At 42.1% G+C, this 16,600-nt stretch overlaps 1 protein-coding gene across 1 annotated transcript in view; it reads left to right on the top strand.

The window, feature by feature from the left end:
- Positions 1–427: 427 nt before the first annotated feature.
- cysltr1 (cysteinyl leukotriene receptor 1) overlaps positions 428–16,600 on the top strand; it is a 32,559-nt gene continuing 16,386 nt past the window's right edge. The window contains exon 1 of the mRNA XM_081381953.1: positions 428–586. The gene's annotated coding sequence lies outside the window, so the exon portion shown is untranslated. The remainder of the gene's footprint in view (positions 587–16,600) is intronic.

Below are 16,600 nucleotides of genomic sequence, written 5' to 3'. Positions count from 1 at the left end.
ATTTGACATTAAATGCATCATACTTTGTTACTTTAGGTATTATTTGTAACGACATGAACATGGAGGTAACACTTTACAACACGGTAAGACTTTTATTAATATTTTAAAATAAAACCAAAAGTTGTATAGGCTAGTTATATCATTGAACTAACAATGAACTATATTGTTTTCGTCTCCATTAGCTTGGACAATAGGACAGGTTTTAAAATATTGCTCATTGTACTACAAAGTGACATTAAATGTTTAAATATTGTAGATGTCCGTGTGTAAATAGCTCATAATGAAGGAGAATGGCAGTGTGAAGCAGCTGGATAGACCATCTCTGACTGTAGTGGTTAGAGAAGCTGAACACTGAGGGTTAGTTCGGCTCTCGGTGTGTTCAGTTGTTCAGTTAAACATTACCCGGAAACTAACGTGCCCTGAGGCTCTGAGAGCGACAGAAGGAAGGCAGTGCTTACTCGACCTCGTCAAACTGCGCTCCTCATCGCTCCAGATCCAGATCCAGATCCAGTCAGGGTTTATGTGGAGGGAAGGACACTCTCATCTGACCGTGACGGACAGCGAGCGGAGACGGACACACATAACGGTCAGACATCGACTCTCTTATTCTCTTCAGCATGCAGAATTATTTACACATGAATGCGCGAATTTAAAGTTTGTATGAAAGCTGGTTTTAGAATAATCACAGAGCCTAATGTACTTTTAATGTCGTCTGAATGAAATAGTGTGTTATCAGATGTAAGAAGGCATTTATGTCGATGTTTGTGGAACACATCCTGTTGAAGAGGCGCTGTGCTTTCCGAGTATCGCTGATCTCCTCAAGATATATCGACATATATTACAACTTTATATCATTGTCACATTTTAGATTTCAATTCTTACTGCACAGATCAGATTCTGAACTAATTATTTTAATGTTATAAAATTGCAAATGTAATGAAATGACAGCTGACATCCATGAAGGAAAAGCATAAAACACTATCAATATTGAATTTCAGTGTTCGTTTGTAACTCTGGCCTTTATTTGTATAGTTTAATCTCCACTCATGACAATTCTGTTGTCATTTATGTTGTTTTAAAACTGTGTGACTTCATCCTGTTGAACATATCGTATATAAGCCTAAATATGTGTGTGTACAGTGGAAGTCAATGGGCTCCAGTGTAGTTTGATTCCCAGTCTTTTTCAGAATATCTGAAATATACGTTTTGTGTTCTGCAACAGAAAGAAATGCATGACAGAATTTACATTTTAAACCCTTTAAACGTTACACTAAAATCTTTAAAGGTAATAATGAAATATGTAAAATGGTAAATTAATTTAATTTGAACTGCATTTTAAATAAATTGCTATAAAAGAGGCCATGAACGGTCACAGCCCTTTATTAAACTTCTTTAGCTGATGTAAAACTGATCAACATGAGGAGACTCTTCTCTGCGGAAACACATTCTGTAATATAAAGCCAATCGTTAATCTAACGACTGTGCATTCGCAACTTTATTATGTTCTTAATTCATAATTGTCCATGGTGGCAACATTGTGGATCAATAATTGTGTGTTGGCTATTGTATTTGTTTATTAATGGTTATTTTATGGCCAGGCATTTAGTAGTTTAACCTAATTTATGTCCTCATCTGGCCAAGCTAATTACAGGCAACATCTTAAAAAGCACTGCAATGTACTGTTATATTAAAGATTTATGTATTTTATTTAAATACAATATTGCCATCCATCTGAACTCAGTTGTAATAAAACAAACATAATTAATGTGACGCATATATATCAGTTAGTCAAACAATGTAACACATTAAACTAATTGGTTTAAATACACAATAACCAGGTTTATATATTTATCATCACTAGATAAAAATGATTATATATACATTATATATATATTGTTAGAAATATAGCAGTTAGCAATATTTTAACAATATTCACACTTTTTAGCTGCTTATTTTTTTCATAATTAACAGATTTATGCTGATTCTAAGGAATCTGAATGAATGCATTTTGAAAATATTAAAACCATTATTTAAAATTAAATATTTGCAATGGATGCAAATACTTAATAATAATAACCTATGGTGTGTATGTGTATATATATATATATATACATATATATATATTTTTTTTTTTTTTTTTTTTTTGGTGTGTGTGTGTGTGTGTGTGTGTGTGTGTGTGTGAATGATAAATGCAGACTCTAAATAGCAATGACAATCACAGTGAAATAGAACAATGTATAATGAAATAGAATAATATATTTCATGCATCTCTTAATTTAAGTTCAATATTCTTTATTTTTTGGTCACAGTCAAAACATTGTTCAATGTGCAAATTAACCAATAATGAAGCACAATTACTTTTGCCCTATGTTCAATTACGTTGAGAAGTTGCATATAGAAAATTACATTACAATTCTATGGATTCCATATTCAGCTGCACTATCAAATTATTTTATTCAACTGTCATTTTTAAAGTACACATTAATGAAATGTGCAAATATAACTGAAAAAGCAGTATTTTCCTTTAGTTACAGTAGCATAAATCCGTCAGGCTTTTAGACATTGGTGTAACCGTAACGGTTGGTCTGTGTTAGAGTTGGACTTTGAGTTTCCAGTCCAGTTTTCTGTACTTCATCTGTTGCCATGGTTTTGTTTTCATTGAAGAACTGCTTGCGAATAGATCTAGCCTTTTATTCCCGTCTTTAATTCAACCCCTCGCTCACAGTAAACGAGTTTCTCGTCCCTCAGATGTGGAAGCTTGTAAAAAGAATAAAAAAGTTAAGTGTGACTTATCTCACATTTTAAAGCTACACTGTGTAATATTTTAACATTTGATTTTTAGCAAAAAACACTGTTCTTTCAAAATTAAACGTTGTCATTAATGCGTAATCACTTCAACCAACTAATTAAGTATTCTCCTAAGTGTATAATCTGCCATTTAGAATACACACGAGCGAGTCGCTCGAATGGCGGAAGCCATGTTGCGCCTCCATCTTGAAAATACATTAGCCTAGGAGGGACAAACCTGGAAATTCAAGCTTCGCCTTTCGCGCTTCTACACTCAGTGGCGCCGTGACGAATGCGAGGGGAGATTACTCGCGACTGCCGGCAGATTTGAAATACGCCTTCGGAACGGGAGGGGCTAGAAAGTAATATACAGTTGGTAGTCATAAACAATTTCACCGCTAGATGGGAGTAAATCCTACACAGTGTAGCTTTAAAACTCCCTATTGAAAAAAACCCCACACTCACTCACTCACAGACTCACTCACTTGGTTTTGCCTTAGCCCTGGACATTATCTTAGTTTGGACTGCTCATCTGTGTTTCGACCCTTTCCTTTGTGTATGTCTGTGGATTAACCCATTAAACTGTGCTTAGATCCTCAGCCTTTGAGTTTCAGAGCAGTTTCATTACACTTGTGCAATTCTTCCTGTTATTTACTGTGAGCAGCAAATGAAGCATCCGCACTCACGGAAGCCAGCTCGCTTCTGTGTGAAGATAAGGTGTAAAACAAATAAGAGGTTTTGACAAGGACAATTATCAAATAACACTAAAAAATGTAACAAATGACTATTATAAATGATTATTATTAATGCCATGTGCTCATGTGGCTGTGGGGCGTTTCGTTTCTCATCTCTATCGGCTGCCGGAGCGCTCCTGCATCTCAAAATGGTTTTATGAAATGAATGTAAACGGTCAGTTATGTCTTAAGGAATTAAACAGCAGGACAAACCATATTTTATATTTCAAAGGAGATCTGTGCATTAGTGTGAACGCAGCTCATCGGATCTCCCACTATTATGTCATCAATAATAATCAAACAACAGTAAGGATGAGAAAGAGGAAAATCACTCACAGCTCTTGAATGGGAAACGTTTAGATAGCCTACTCTAAAATACTGAAAGCACTCTGTTTATTGCTTGTAATGTTTTTATCCTATTTATTATTTAGGCCTACTACCTTTTACGTTTTGAAGCTATATAAGTTTAAATATTTCAGCTTAACATGCAGTTTTTTAATGTGTAATTATTTTATAAAGTACTTATAATTACATGTGAAATTAAATAAAAAATGATTTTAATAATCACATACTAAATTGCAATTGCAATATTGGTAAAAAAACCCTCAGCCCTGTTGTTCAGTATTCATTGTCAGCTGCTCTGTTGGGGGGGGGGGGGGGGGCACTTCATGAGTGCACTGAGCAGCGGCAGCAACATCAGCAGAGTAGCAGATCTGTTCCGCATACAGATTAACATTATTATATCCATTATTATATTATATATTATATATATAGGGTCGGCTGGGTGAACTCTCAAAACTCTTTATTTACACAAAATAAAATATTTGCCGTAGTCTCTCTCACCTTAGCATGTAGTCAGCGTGCTCTGCCCTCAGAAACAGGTGTTAGTCATGTTGCACTTGTCCACTCACTCACTGCTCATCTCCTGTCTTGTTCTCCTGAGCCCAGTTACCCCCCTCCACACACCCACCCGCACACTTCCACCGGTCCGCCGTCAGCCCGGCCACTCTCAGTCATCTCAGGAGAGCTAGCAGAAGTTTCACATGCCGCAGCCAATAATTCCTGTAAATGATTATATCATCCACATAGGCAGTGGCGCATGCGATCCTGTCCCTGAGACGCTGAAAGATAGCGTGTGCCCTGAACAACCCAAAAGTAAGCGTAACTAATTGGTGTAACTCAGTGTTATAAAAATGGCGTACCGCGGCCCGGATCCAGACAATGGCTTGGTTCCATCCAGACCGCAAGACATAATTGTGCCATTTTACCATTTCTACAGATTAAAGTGAGCAGTGCGTCAAAACAGCAGAGTGGTTCACACCACAAGCACTCAGGGTTGTTTGTGGTAATGATTTTTCAGAGCTATATCTATAATATTTTTATATCGAGCCAAAAGTGCTTCATTCAAGCCCTTTCTGCTCTGTGCGCTTTTCTTCTCTCTCCCTTGCTGAAAACATAAAGCGCCACATAAAAGCTGCTCTAAGCGATGTCACACATGATGTTTTATTAACAAAGTTCGGGAGGAGCACGTTCAAATAATCAAGCAATCAATCAATCAACTCATCAAACAATTACCATGTCTACCCTATCAGCATGAGAGGAAGCATATATATTCACTCTGTCAACTCACCTAACTTCCTTGACAGTTTTCAGCATTTGGCCTCGCCCTACCTTCCTATCATTTCCGAAATGAGCTCTCCCGTCCAATGAAGAATCTTTCGTCCTTCAGGAATGTTTGCCGCAAATCTCTGGTGTTATCACGCGGGCGTCAGGCCAAACAAACGCCGGGTCCTCACTACCACGGGCGAAACATCCGCGATCTCCTTCCGCGCATTGCTCTAAACCGGACCATTCAATAATTCCTGCAATAGAGAAATGGACTATAAGGCCCGCCGAGCACCACGCTCGCGTCTCGGGCAATGCCGCCCTCTTCACACGAACAAATGGGTCTTTCTCCAAGACCAGGCCGCCGCAGCAGGCCCTCAGTAAGCCGCGATTCAGATTCAGTCCCGGCCGGCCAGCTCACACTCTAGACCCGCTGGCTCTACTCCGTGAGTGCTCAGCTCAAAACCTTCTCATTTTTTGTCCCTGGTTAAATTTCGCATCGCTTCAGTCGAGTCTCAAGCACAGTTATGCCATCTGGATATTAATTTTGATCGGGGGAATACACGTTTTAAACTGTTTCTGTTCAAATTATTTGACGTCATTAACGCGCTGCTTCCTTGTGGCTTAAACTCTCACGTAACAGTAGCTCGCACATTAGATTGCACGCACACAGAATCATTAAGAACCTCAGTAACGTTGTCTTGCAATTTAGCTACAAAATCGCTTCGAAACTTCGTTATAGCACAGCTGTATTTTTATTTTAAAGTAATTTAAAACCACAGCTTTACCATTGAAAAATCTGATTCAGAACGAACAAAATCGGCAGGTAATGTGACCCATAGAAATGAAGAGAAATTTTTTAGATAAAATACACACAAGCAGTGTGTTTCCACATCAAAGTTTGAAGTCCTTAGTGATTTTTTAACACATTTGGATAAATTCAAGGCGCAAAATTCTATGAAGCTCTTTGTCTTTTACCATAAGTGAGTCTATTTTGAACTTGACTAAATAAATGAACCAGCAACAGATAAAGGAACAAACGATCATCTAAATCAGATTGTACTTTGCTGTTTGATGATCAAACAACAACTACAGTATCAAATCGATGCGTTATCAAATCAGGTTATAAACCATTTAGACTTCTAATGTATTCATTCAAAAAAAAAAAAAAAAAAAAAATTTTTTTTTTAGCAATCGATCTCTCAGCCCCACACGGTTCTGGTGAGCTTTGGATTCCAGTCACCCAGGATAAACCATGGGTCAAGCCACATCCATTGAATTCTGGGCATTAACTTGGATACAGTTAATTTCCATGCTGCACTGCACTGCAAAGGATATTTCTGGTTTCATCCACCTTCTCAGACATTTTAAGCTGTCCTAAACGCGAACTACTATCTTCACTCGGCCACTTAAACTTCAGATGTGCATAATCCTGCAAGGCTGCCCTCTAAACTCTAAACCTACAAGCTCACCATATCCACCTTTCCCCACTGTTCCCGTAGGATCCCATTTGCTTCTCACATTGCCACAGCAGTGTCATCTCCTCCGCTCCCACAGCAGCTCCGTCTCTGCCGTTCCTCAGGTTAAACTTCTTCACTGTCACAGCAGTCCATTCTGCTCCCACTGGAGTCCAGTTTCTCTGGCTAACATTGATTTCACTGCCGCAGCAGTGATGTCTCCTCACGCTCCTGCAGGAGCTCAGTTTCTCTAGCTAATGTTCTCCACTGCCGCAGCAGTGATGTGACCACTGGCTCCCGCAGGAGCTTAGTTTCTGTCTAACCTTCCTTAAATAATTGAATGGCCTGTCCTTTTTCTATAAAAATCTGATTTCTCTCCCTGTGGATATCCAACTGTTCACCGACGCAGCTCCCTCTATCGGTTTCGGGGGATTCTACCAAGGCCGTTGGTTCAAGTTTACATGGCCCGCCCAGCTGTTAGACTCACCGCAGTCATTAACATCCTCAGCGCTGTTCGAGTTGCATCCTTTAGTGGAAGCAGCTTTCCTGTGGGGTAAAGAATGGTCCTCTAACAGCATCATAGTACACTGCAACAACGAAGCATCCGTGCATTGCATCAACAAGGCCGCTCAAATTTCCCCTGCAGTAATGCTTCTCCTAAGATGCCTCATTTGGATTGCAGCCTGCGATCAGTTCATCATAACTGCAAAACATGTTCCCGGGTCATGTTTTGCTTTCCAGAAATTCAGGTTGCTGGCACCAGACACGGACCCATTCCCAACCTCAGTACCTCACTTCAGAGCTGATATCCACATTAACCACCCATTGAAACCACTTCTTGACGCCTCTCTTAATTCCATTCTTCAAGCTGTTTCACCCAGCACCCTACAATCCTACTTAACCGCATGGAAGCTTTATGTCTTTCCACTTCCCATACAACCTGCCTTTTCCCAATTTCCCTGCTCGCCATCACTTCATTCATATCCTATCTCAACAGCATCAAGAACTGCAATTCTCTTCTAGCTGGACCTCCATCATGTGCAACTAAACATCTACAAAGGATTTAGAACGCTGCAGCTCGTCTTGTCTTCAACGAGCCCAAAGGGCCCACTTCACTCCTCTGTTCATCTCTCTGCACTGGCTACCTCTGGCATCAAGTTCAAGGCATTGACGCTTGCTCACAGATCTATCACAGGCTCAGCTCCCTCCTACTTTTACTCACTCCTACAAGCCTACATCCCTACCAGAAGCCTGCGGTCGATCAACGAGAGACGTCTCGTGGTTCCATCACAGAGAGAGATAAAATGACTTTCCAGAACATTATCATTCACAGTTCCATGCTGGTGGAATGCTCTCCCCACCCTCATCCGGAATGCAGAATCCCTGGCAACATTCAAAGACAAATGAAAACCCATCTCTTCCATGAGCAATTAACCTCATAACCCAACCTACTCGCCCAGATGCCAGACAACCAATAACGTTAGACATACTTACTATTTGCATCTCCACCCTCCGCCAAGGCTACCATTCCACCAACACTGCCCGCACGCTGGACGCAATGTTCATAGTGGCATTTTTCAGTTTCCTCAGATGCTCAGAACTCACCATCACTTCCAGCTTTAACCCAAAAGTCCACCCCACAATCACAGATCTATCAGTGCTAGACAATGAAACCATCTCCTACTTCATAAAGCAAAGTAAGACAGATCAAATTTTGCTCCATTCAGGCATCCCAGCAGACCACTTTTCCAGCCATTCATTTTGCATAGGCGCAGCAACAGCTGCCCAAAAAAGGCCTCTCTCAGCAGCAGATCCAAGCACTTAGCCGCTGGTCAGCGGAGGCTTTCGAGTTACATCCGCTCAAATCGCTTCCATATCAAAGAAGCCCAACGAACCCTCATCAATTCTTTTGACAACTTCTCATACACCCAACCCTACAGACCACCACTCCTGCAGGAGCCACGTTCCCCATCCTAACTCGCTTTACTGCCACAGCAGTGCTATTTTCCGCTCCAGCCGGAGCTCAGATCTCTGTCCCACTCACCTTTCGGATCACAGTTTGAAAGCAAGTTGTTTCCAACACCACAACAGCAGCATCATCTCTTCTTCCAACAGGAGCCCATTCTCCACCCAACTGGCTCATCGGACAGTTAAAAGCAAGTCAACCAAGTCTACTACAGCTAACCTACTCCACTCCCACAGAAGTTCCGTCACTCCATCCAAACTTGCTCTACTGCCGCAGCAGTGTCATCTACTCCGCTCCCGCAGCCAGCTCCGTTACTCCGTCCAAAATAGATTGGATATTTAAGAAAGCAAGTTTGGTCCACTGCCGCAGCAGTGTCATCTAGTCCGCTCCCACAGCCAGCTCCGTTACTCCGTCCAAAATAGATTGGATATTTAAGAAAGCAAGTTTGGTCCACTGCCGCAGCAGTGTCATCTAGTCTGCTCCCACAGCCAGCCGTCCAAAATAGTTTGGATATTTAAGAAAGCAAGTTTGGTCCACTGCCACAGCAGTGTCAGCTACTCCGCTCCCTCTGGAACTTCGTTACTCCGTCCAAACTTGCTCCACTGCCGCAGCAGTGTCATCTACTCCGCTCCCGCAGGAGCTCAGTTCTATATCCAAAATTGTTTGGGATATTTAAAAGCAAGTTGAAAAGCAAGCTTTGGTCCACTGCCACAGCAGTGTCAGCTACTCCGCTCCCGCAGGAGCTCTGTTACTCCATCCAAACTTGCTCCACTGCGGCAGCAGTGTCATCTACTCCGCTCCCACAGGAGCTCAGTTCTATGTCCAAAATTGTTTTGGATATTTAAAAGCAAGTTGAAAAGCAAGTTTGATCCACTGCCGCAGCAGTGTCATCTACTCCGCTCCCGCAGGAGCTCCGTTACTCCATCCAAACTTGCTCTACTGCCACAGCAGTGTCATCTACACCACTCCCGCAGGAGCTCAGTTCTACGTCAAATTGTTTTGGATATTTAAAAGCAAGTTGAAAGCAAGTTTGGTCCACTGCCGCAGCAGTGTCATCTACTCCGCTCCCTCAGGAGCTCTGTTACTCCGTCCAAACTTGCTCCACTGCGGCAGCAGTGTCATCTACTCCACCAGGAGCTCAGTTCTATGTCCAAATTGTTTTGGATATTTAAAAGCAAGTTGAAAGCAAGTTTGGTCCACTGCCGCAGCAGTGTCATCTACTCCGCTCCCGAAGGAGCTCCGTTTCTCCATCCAACTCGCTTTCACTGCCGCAGCAGTGTTTCCTCTTCCGTTCCCACAAGTACTCAATTCTCCATCCTTCTGCATCAGATAGTTGGAAAGCAAGTTGAAAGCAAGTTTGGTCCACTGCCGCAGCAGTGTCATCTACTCCGCTCCCACAGGAGCTCCATTACTCCATCTAAACTTGCTCCACTGCCGCAGCAGTGTCATCTACTCCGCTCCCACAGGAGCTACATTACTCCAGCTAAACTTGCTCCACTACCGCAGCAGTGTCATCTACTCCACTCCCACAGGAGCTCCATTACTCCATCTAAACTTGCTCCACTGCCGCAGCAGTGTCATTTACTCCGCTCCTACAGGAGCTACATTACTCCATCTAAACTTGCTCCACTGCCGCAGCAGTGTCATCTACTCCGCTCCCACAAGAGCTCAGTTTCTATGTCCAAAATCGGTTCCGATTTTTAAAAGCAAGTCAAAGCAAGTTCGGTCCACTGCCGCAGCAGTGTCATCTTCTCTGCTCCCGCAGGAGCTCCATTACTCCATCCAAACTTGCTTCACTGCCGCAGCAGTGTCATCTTCTCCGCTCCCGCAGAAGCTCAGTTCTATGTCCAAATTGGTTCAGATATTTAAAAGCAAGTCGTAGCAAGTTTGGTCCACTGCCGCAGCAGTGCCATCTACTCTGCTCCCGCAGGAGCTTAGTTCCGTGTCCAGATAATTCGGAGATAAAGTTCCGTTCCCCGTAGCAGTGTTTACTCTTCCGTCCCTTTGCTATCAGCTAGTTGGTCAGCAAGCCAAAATTATTTGATCCACTGCCGCAGCAGTGTCATTTCTAGAGCTAGTTCTCCATCAACTTGCTTTCACTGCAGCGGTTATTCCTTTCTACTCCACTTCCGCAGAAGTATATCACTTATGACCATCTCCAGCCTACCACCTTAGAGGCACACCCTTCCGACGCCATGCTAGCTTTGCACTCTGCAAGTTTTGGGGGGTCACCAACATCATGGCGGCTGTCCGGCATTTATTTGCAGCTTTTGGGGGGAGTACTCTGGGTTCGGGCCAAATACCGAGCCCGGAGCCCTCTCCTCGGACAGCACGCCAAATACGCATTTATTCTATCTGACTTATTTGTAAGTGTGAACTCGTGAAATTATGTTTTATTAACAAAGTTCGGGAGGAGCACGTTCAAATAATCAAGCAATCAATCAATCAACTCATCAAACAATTACCATGTCTACCCTATCAGCATGAGAGGAAGCATATATATTCACTCTGTCAACTCATCTAACTTCCTTGACAGTTTTCAGCATCCCTCCACCACCCCGACTCCTCACTCTTGGCTTGTTCTTTCACAGCCAGGAATACGGGGGGAGTACTCTGGGTTCGGGCCAAATACCGAGCCCGGAGCCCTCTCCTCGGACAGCACGCCAAATACGCATTTATTCTATCTGACTTATTTGTAAGTGTGAACTCGTGAAGTTTTTTAGGCTAAGAAAAATGAAACAAAAGCACGCACATCAGTCTCAAAAGGGTTAGCTCACAGCAGCCAATCACAGCAGTGGGCGTTTACACTGAAGTCTCACAGCAGCCAATCACAGCAGTGGGCGTTTACACTGAAGTCTCACAGCAGCCAATCACAGCAGTGGGCGTTTACACTGAAGTCTCACAGCAGCCAATCACAGTAGTGGGCGTTTACACTGAAGTCTCACAGCCAATCACAGCAGTGGGCGTTTACACTGAAGTCTCACAGCAGCCAATCACAGCAGTGGGCGTTTACACTGAAGTCTCACAGCAGCCAATCACAGCAGTGGGCGTTTACACTGAAGTCTCACAGCAGCCAATCACAGCAGTGGGCGTTTACACTGAAGTCTCACAGCAGCCAATCACAGCAGTGGGCGTTTACACTGAAGTCTCACAGCAGACACGCCCCTTAAAACAGAGCGTTCAAAATGTTGATGTTAAAATCATACTAACATTATAAGGGCACCCCAGGAAACATTCTAAAATAATAAAATAATCCAGTCCATGACCCCTTTAACAACAGTAGCCCACGGTGCCAGGAACACCAGCCTGTTGACCATTTCTGGCTTCAGCGCCGCCCTGCCACATGTGACGGCATTGCCCCCAGTGCTGAATGCCCTCTCAGAGGGACAACTCACACGTGGGAAATTAGATCCATGAAATTGCCACCACCCCAAAGGATCATTCTCACTGTCTGGTGCCATTGCCAGAATGTGTCTGTTTAGCTCTTGCTCAATGATCTGCTTCTGTGAACATGAGGCAGAGGCACTCCTAAAGACGCTTCCAAGGCTCTTCTTGGCTGATGGTAGTGGAGCAGTGGCTGGTGAGGGCAGTGTTCTCCACCAGGAGGGCTTCAGTCCCACAGGCAGCTCTCACCTAACCAATGTCCTCCAGCTTCTCAGTGGACATGTACATGGTCTTCAATCTTGGGTCCAAAAAGGTAGCCATGTTGAGCAGCTTATCTGTTGCAGGATCAGTATACTTGTTCAAATAATTGAGAACCTTAGTCTCTGATCTTCTGGGTCAGTTCCCTCGTTTGGATTCAGAACCTCTGTATTTAACAGATTACAGGTAGATTCAAATAGGACACGCTCACGTATGCTTTTCCTGACAGGGCATCTGTAAAATCCTGACACCAAGGCCATGTCTTGCCACGTAGGTACAAGGTGCCGTGTCTTTTTGTCTGCTGAATGGACTTGTGTGATTGCTTTCTCCTGCTCCAGGACTCTTTCAATCATCTGCAAACGAGATCCCCACCTTGTTGTGGATTCTGTGACGAGCTTGTGTGAAAGAGGCACAGGCCTCTGTCAATCTGTCCTCTCATCAGGGCCTTCTGTTTTCTCCAGCTGAAAGAAAATGTGCTAACTATCTTCTTGCACACTTCTGTGGCCCGAAAAATCCGGGTTTCTATAATTACAAAAATAATTACAATAGAATGACAATACAATAAAAATTACAGTAATTACAACCATGTAATTTACAACATGGTCACTGAACATTTAGAATGTAATGCATACATAGATTCACATTCAACTATTAGTTGTGATACAAGAGAGACTGGATCATCGTTTTAACACGTATGACAAGTGTTTCATATGTGTTACTTTAACACACAACTCAGACTGCTTCACTTTCTAACTGTGAGCATTGGCTCTGGCACTTTTGCACTAATGTACACTAATGTTTAAACAACTTCCACTGTGGAGTGTGTTGTCAAAAGTACCGAATGTACACTAATGTTTAAACAACTTCCACTGTGGAGTGTGTTGTCAAAATTACCGATTTCGATACCAAGTCGGTACTGAAATTTTACAAATATGACGATACCAGCATTTCCCTCTAGCATTTTGAGTGCTGTTGAACAGATTCTTAAACGCCTCTGAATGGACATTGTGTTCACGCGTTCAACATGTATGTCTGTGATTGGCTACAATGATCAACGTTTCAAAAACATGTCACCGATCACTTACACAGATACACACGGGAGCGTTTGAACACAGGCGTCTACAGCAGATCCCTAATACATCCATTGATAGACGGATCCGCTGATAGACGCCTGCTTTCAGACGCTCCCGTGTGTATCTGTGTAAGCCAGACTTACTGTAGATCAAGAGACAAGACTTGATCAAGATGCTGCATATCATTTTAAGGTCAGTTTGAAAGGCAATGTCTTTCAGTGTAATTATGTGAAAAGAGAAAGACAATACCCACACTGAAATCGCTTTAAAGTGTATGCAGGTCAAGATGTTGGACATTCAGTTTCAATGTTTTCAATTTCAGTTATCAAATCAATGTCATGGTTTAGATGTCAAATCGATATCATATGGACATCACATTGACTGTGATAGATTGATATTTGTTGTATATGAATTCTTTGTCAGCCTGATAAGTTTAAATATATTTTTTTCTTAACTGAGGCCTCAAAACAACAGTAACATTGCTGTGGGTGGACTTCAACGTCATTAAAAAAACTATTTCAAATGAATGAAGAATTTCATACTGGTTTCTAAAAGTTACTTGATACTTCGCTATTAAAAAAATCGCTATTTTCACTGCCATATACAAAAAGCCATATACAAATTGGTTCAAAGTGAGAATCGTGGAAGAAAGGAAAAGTGGTAATCCGTCCTCTAATCTTAGGCTTGTAACTGCATCTTCCACATTCAGCTATACTCCAGATCAACCAAGGCCTAGTATGAGTGGAAAAGCAAGCTGATCATTAGACATAGTATGAGTGTCCACTAGCACAAAGACCCTGCTGAACTTTTCCTACGACAACTTGGAGTGGTGTTGGGGAGTCAGAGTGAACTAAAGAGACATGATGAGTTTAGTGCGTTTGGCTTTGAGAGGCTGGAATGGGAAGAGACATTTTCCTTCCACCTTTCCTTAGGTTTGAATTGGTTTACTCTAGTCCACTAATCTCTTTTTGAATTAAAGTACCGTTCAACCATGGATTCTACCTTTACCAGCTGTACGAAGGTATACCCTGCCCCTTGAAGAGGTTAACCCTGCCAGAGAGGGTTTGCTATTGTTTAAAATTCTCATTACTTCCTTACCACCTTACTCCAGCGTTCTCTCCATTCCCTGCAAGGAAACGACAATTCATTTAATTCCTCAAGTCCATTGTTCCATTGACTACCTGCTACATAAAGTGAGTGACATGTGAAGCTCAAAAGAGGGTTTACCTCTATATATTTTATCTGATATATTCTGTTATACCTAACAGAAGACTAGACCAAGACAGATTGAGACAACAAGACTGCTTCAGACTGGGGTCCATTCCAGGATAGTGTGGATTCCCTTAGTCGCGATCTCACGCCACCTGTCACCTCCGCTCCTGTTGCCGCACCAGTTCCTCCTGCTTTGTCAACATTCACTTCCAGTCCCATGGTCAACCCGGTGCCCTACTCTGGTGTGCCGGAGGATTGCAACGGTTTCCGGATACAATGTTTACTGGCCCTGTTGATGCAGCCGCATTATTTTCCCACCGAGCGAGTGAATGTGGCCTTCATTATTTCACTGCTGACGGGATGAGGGCTTCAGTCGGCTGAGACGTTCTGGCAACAAGCGGACCCATAAAGCAATCCCTGAACAGTTTTGTTGATCACTTCTGTGAGGTATTTGGAAATCCTTTAGGCGATTCCTCTGTCAGTAATCAACTATACCATACCATCAGGGAATCTCCATCACTGATTATGCTTTAAAGTTCTGCAAGTTGGCTGCTGCAAGTGGATGGAACGAGCGGATAGTTTATAGCTTATAGTTTATGTATCAGTTCAACTTCACTTCCATTGTATTTTACTGTCACCAATGTGTTTGTTTTAGTCGTCACCCTCATTGACTCTGGGTCAGCCCGGAACTTCATCTCCAGGGAGCTCTGCGCCAGCTCAACCTCCAAAAGACTGCCAATGAAATAAGTTACCAAGTACGCGCAGTAACTGGAAAACCGCTCAGCTGTGAGAATGTCCGCTTCCGCACTGGTTCTGACATGCCTTGACATTTCTGCCTTTTTCATGCTTTAAAACATATTAATGCCTAATGTCTGATTACACTGTATTCAACACAAACAGGGCTACAGTAATATGTGAGCAGTATGTATGTACATGTTTGTATTTATGAGAATATAACTTTTATGCGTGTTTTTGTTTTAAAAACTGAAATGTTAGGTCACTGAAATATAACACATAGTAAACATTTGTTCACAAGACTTTTCAGAACTGCATCTTGTTTTTTTCTTCAAAATTATGTGAAAATTATCCTGAGCGATCACTCATACAAAACAATATAGTTATTTAACATTTGTAAGACACTTATCGGGGCGTGAATCATCACGAATAATGCTGTGAATCCCACCTGAAGAGACAAAGACCCTCCCCTGGGAATATCATGAGGAATATGACAGAGGGAACTATAGAGAATGACTTTGAGGAGACTTAATGATTGAATGTATTGTTTGTAGTTTATTCACAAAATCAAGTTTAAGTTAAAAGTAGTAATACATTTTCTTTACATAAAAACTTTACTTACAGACCTACACTACCGTTCAAAAGTTTTAGGTCTGTACATTTAAAAAGAAAAAAGAAGTCTCTTCTGCTCACCAAGGCTGCATTTATTTAGAAAAGACAGTTCAAAAGAAACATTCGGGTCAGAAGTGCAAACAGAGACAGTGCAAGATGAAATAAAAATAATTAAAGTGTTCAGTGCTCACAGAGAGAGACGAGAGTCTTACTGAAGATGGATGGTTTGTATGAGCCCACTCATCCACCTATGCGTATAGCCTACTCGCTCACATAGCATTGCACATAAGCTTTGTAAACTTTGACGAGAACAGTTCACCGCACACGGTTTTGAGAATACAGTTACATGTCTTTGTGCCATTTCTGAAAACAGTTCCTGTTCAACTGAAGACAAAAGTGAACATCACATGCCTGGCATTTCCAAGGTGTGTCCTGCCTTTTACCAAGCTGTACTTTGCAAAGCACAACTTTTGTTTTACGATTGAATACTTTGGTATTACGACTGAATCTTTCTTTATCTTTCCTGATAAAGCAGCGTTGCTGCTTTGTGTACAGCCGTTACCGGGGAAACCACTGTTTCTGCCGCTCCTAAAGCGCGTCCTGCTGGCACCTCTTTGTAAACAGCCTTGCAAACCTGTATTATTAATATTAGTGTGGATTTTTTCTATAATATTCACTCATGACAATAAAATAGGGCATTATAAGTAAATCTACTGCAGTATTTCCTCTCTCACTCAGTAGAAAATGTGGTTAACACCCATCATGCTTAAAAAAAAA

This window comes from Scardinius erythrophthalmus, assembly GCF_964197995.2.
Source record: "Scardinius erythrophthalmus genome assembly, chromosome: 13".
In the NCBI taxonomy this organism is placed as follows: Eukaryota; Metazoa; Chordata; class Actinopteri; order Cypriniformes; family Leuciscidae; genus Scardinius; species Scardinius erythrophthalmus.
The sequence above is the reverse complement of the archived record's forward strand: the minus strand, read 5'-3'. Positions and strand labels throughout refer to the sequence as shown.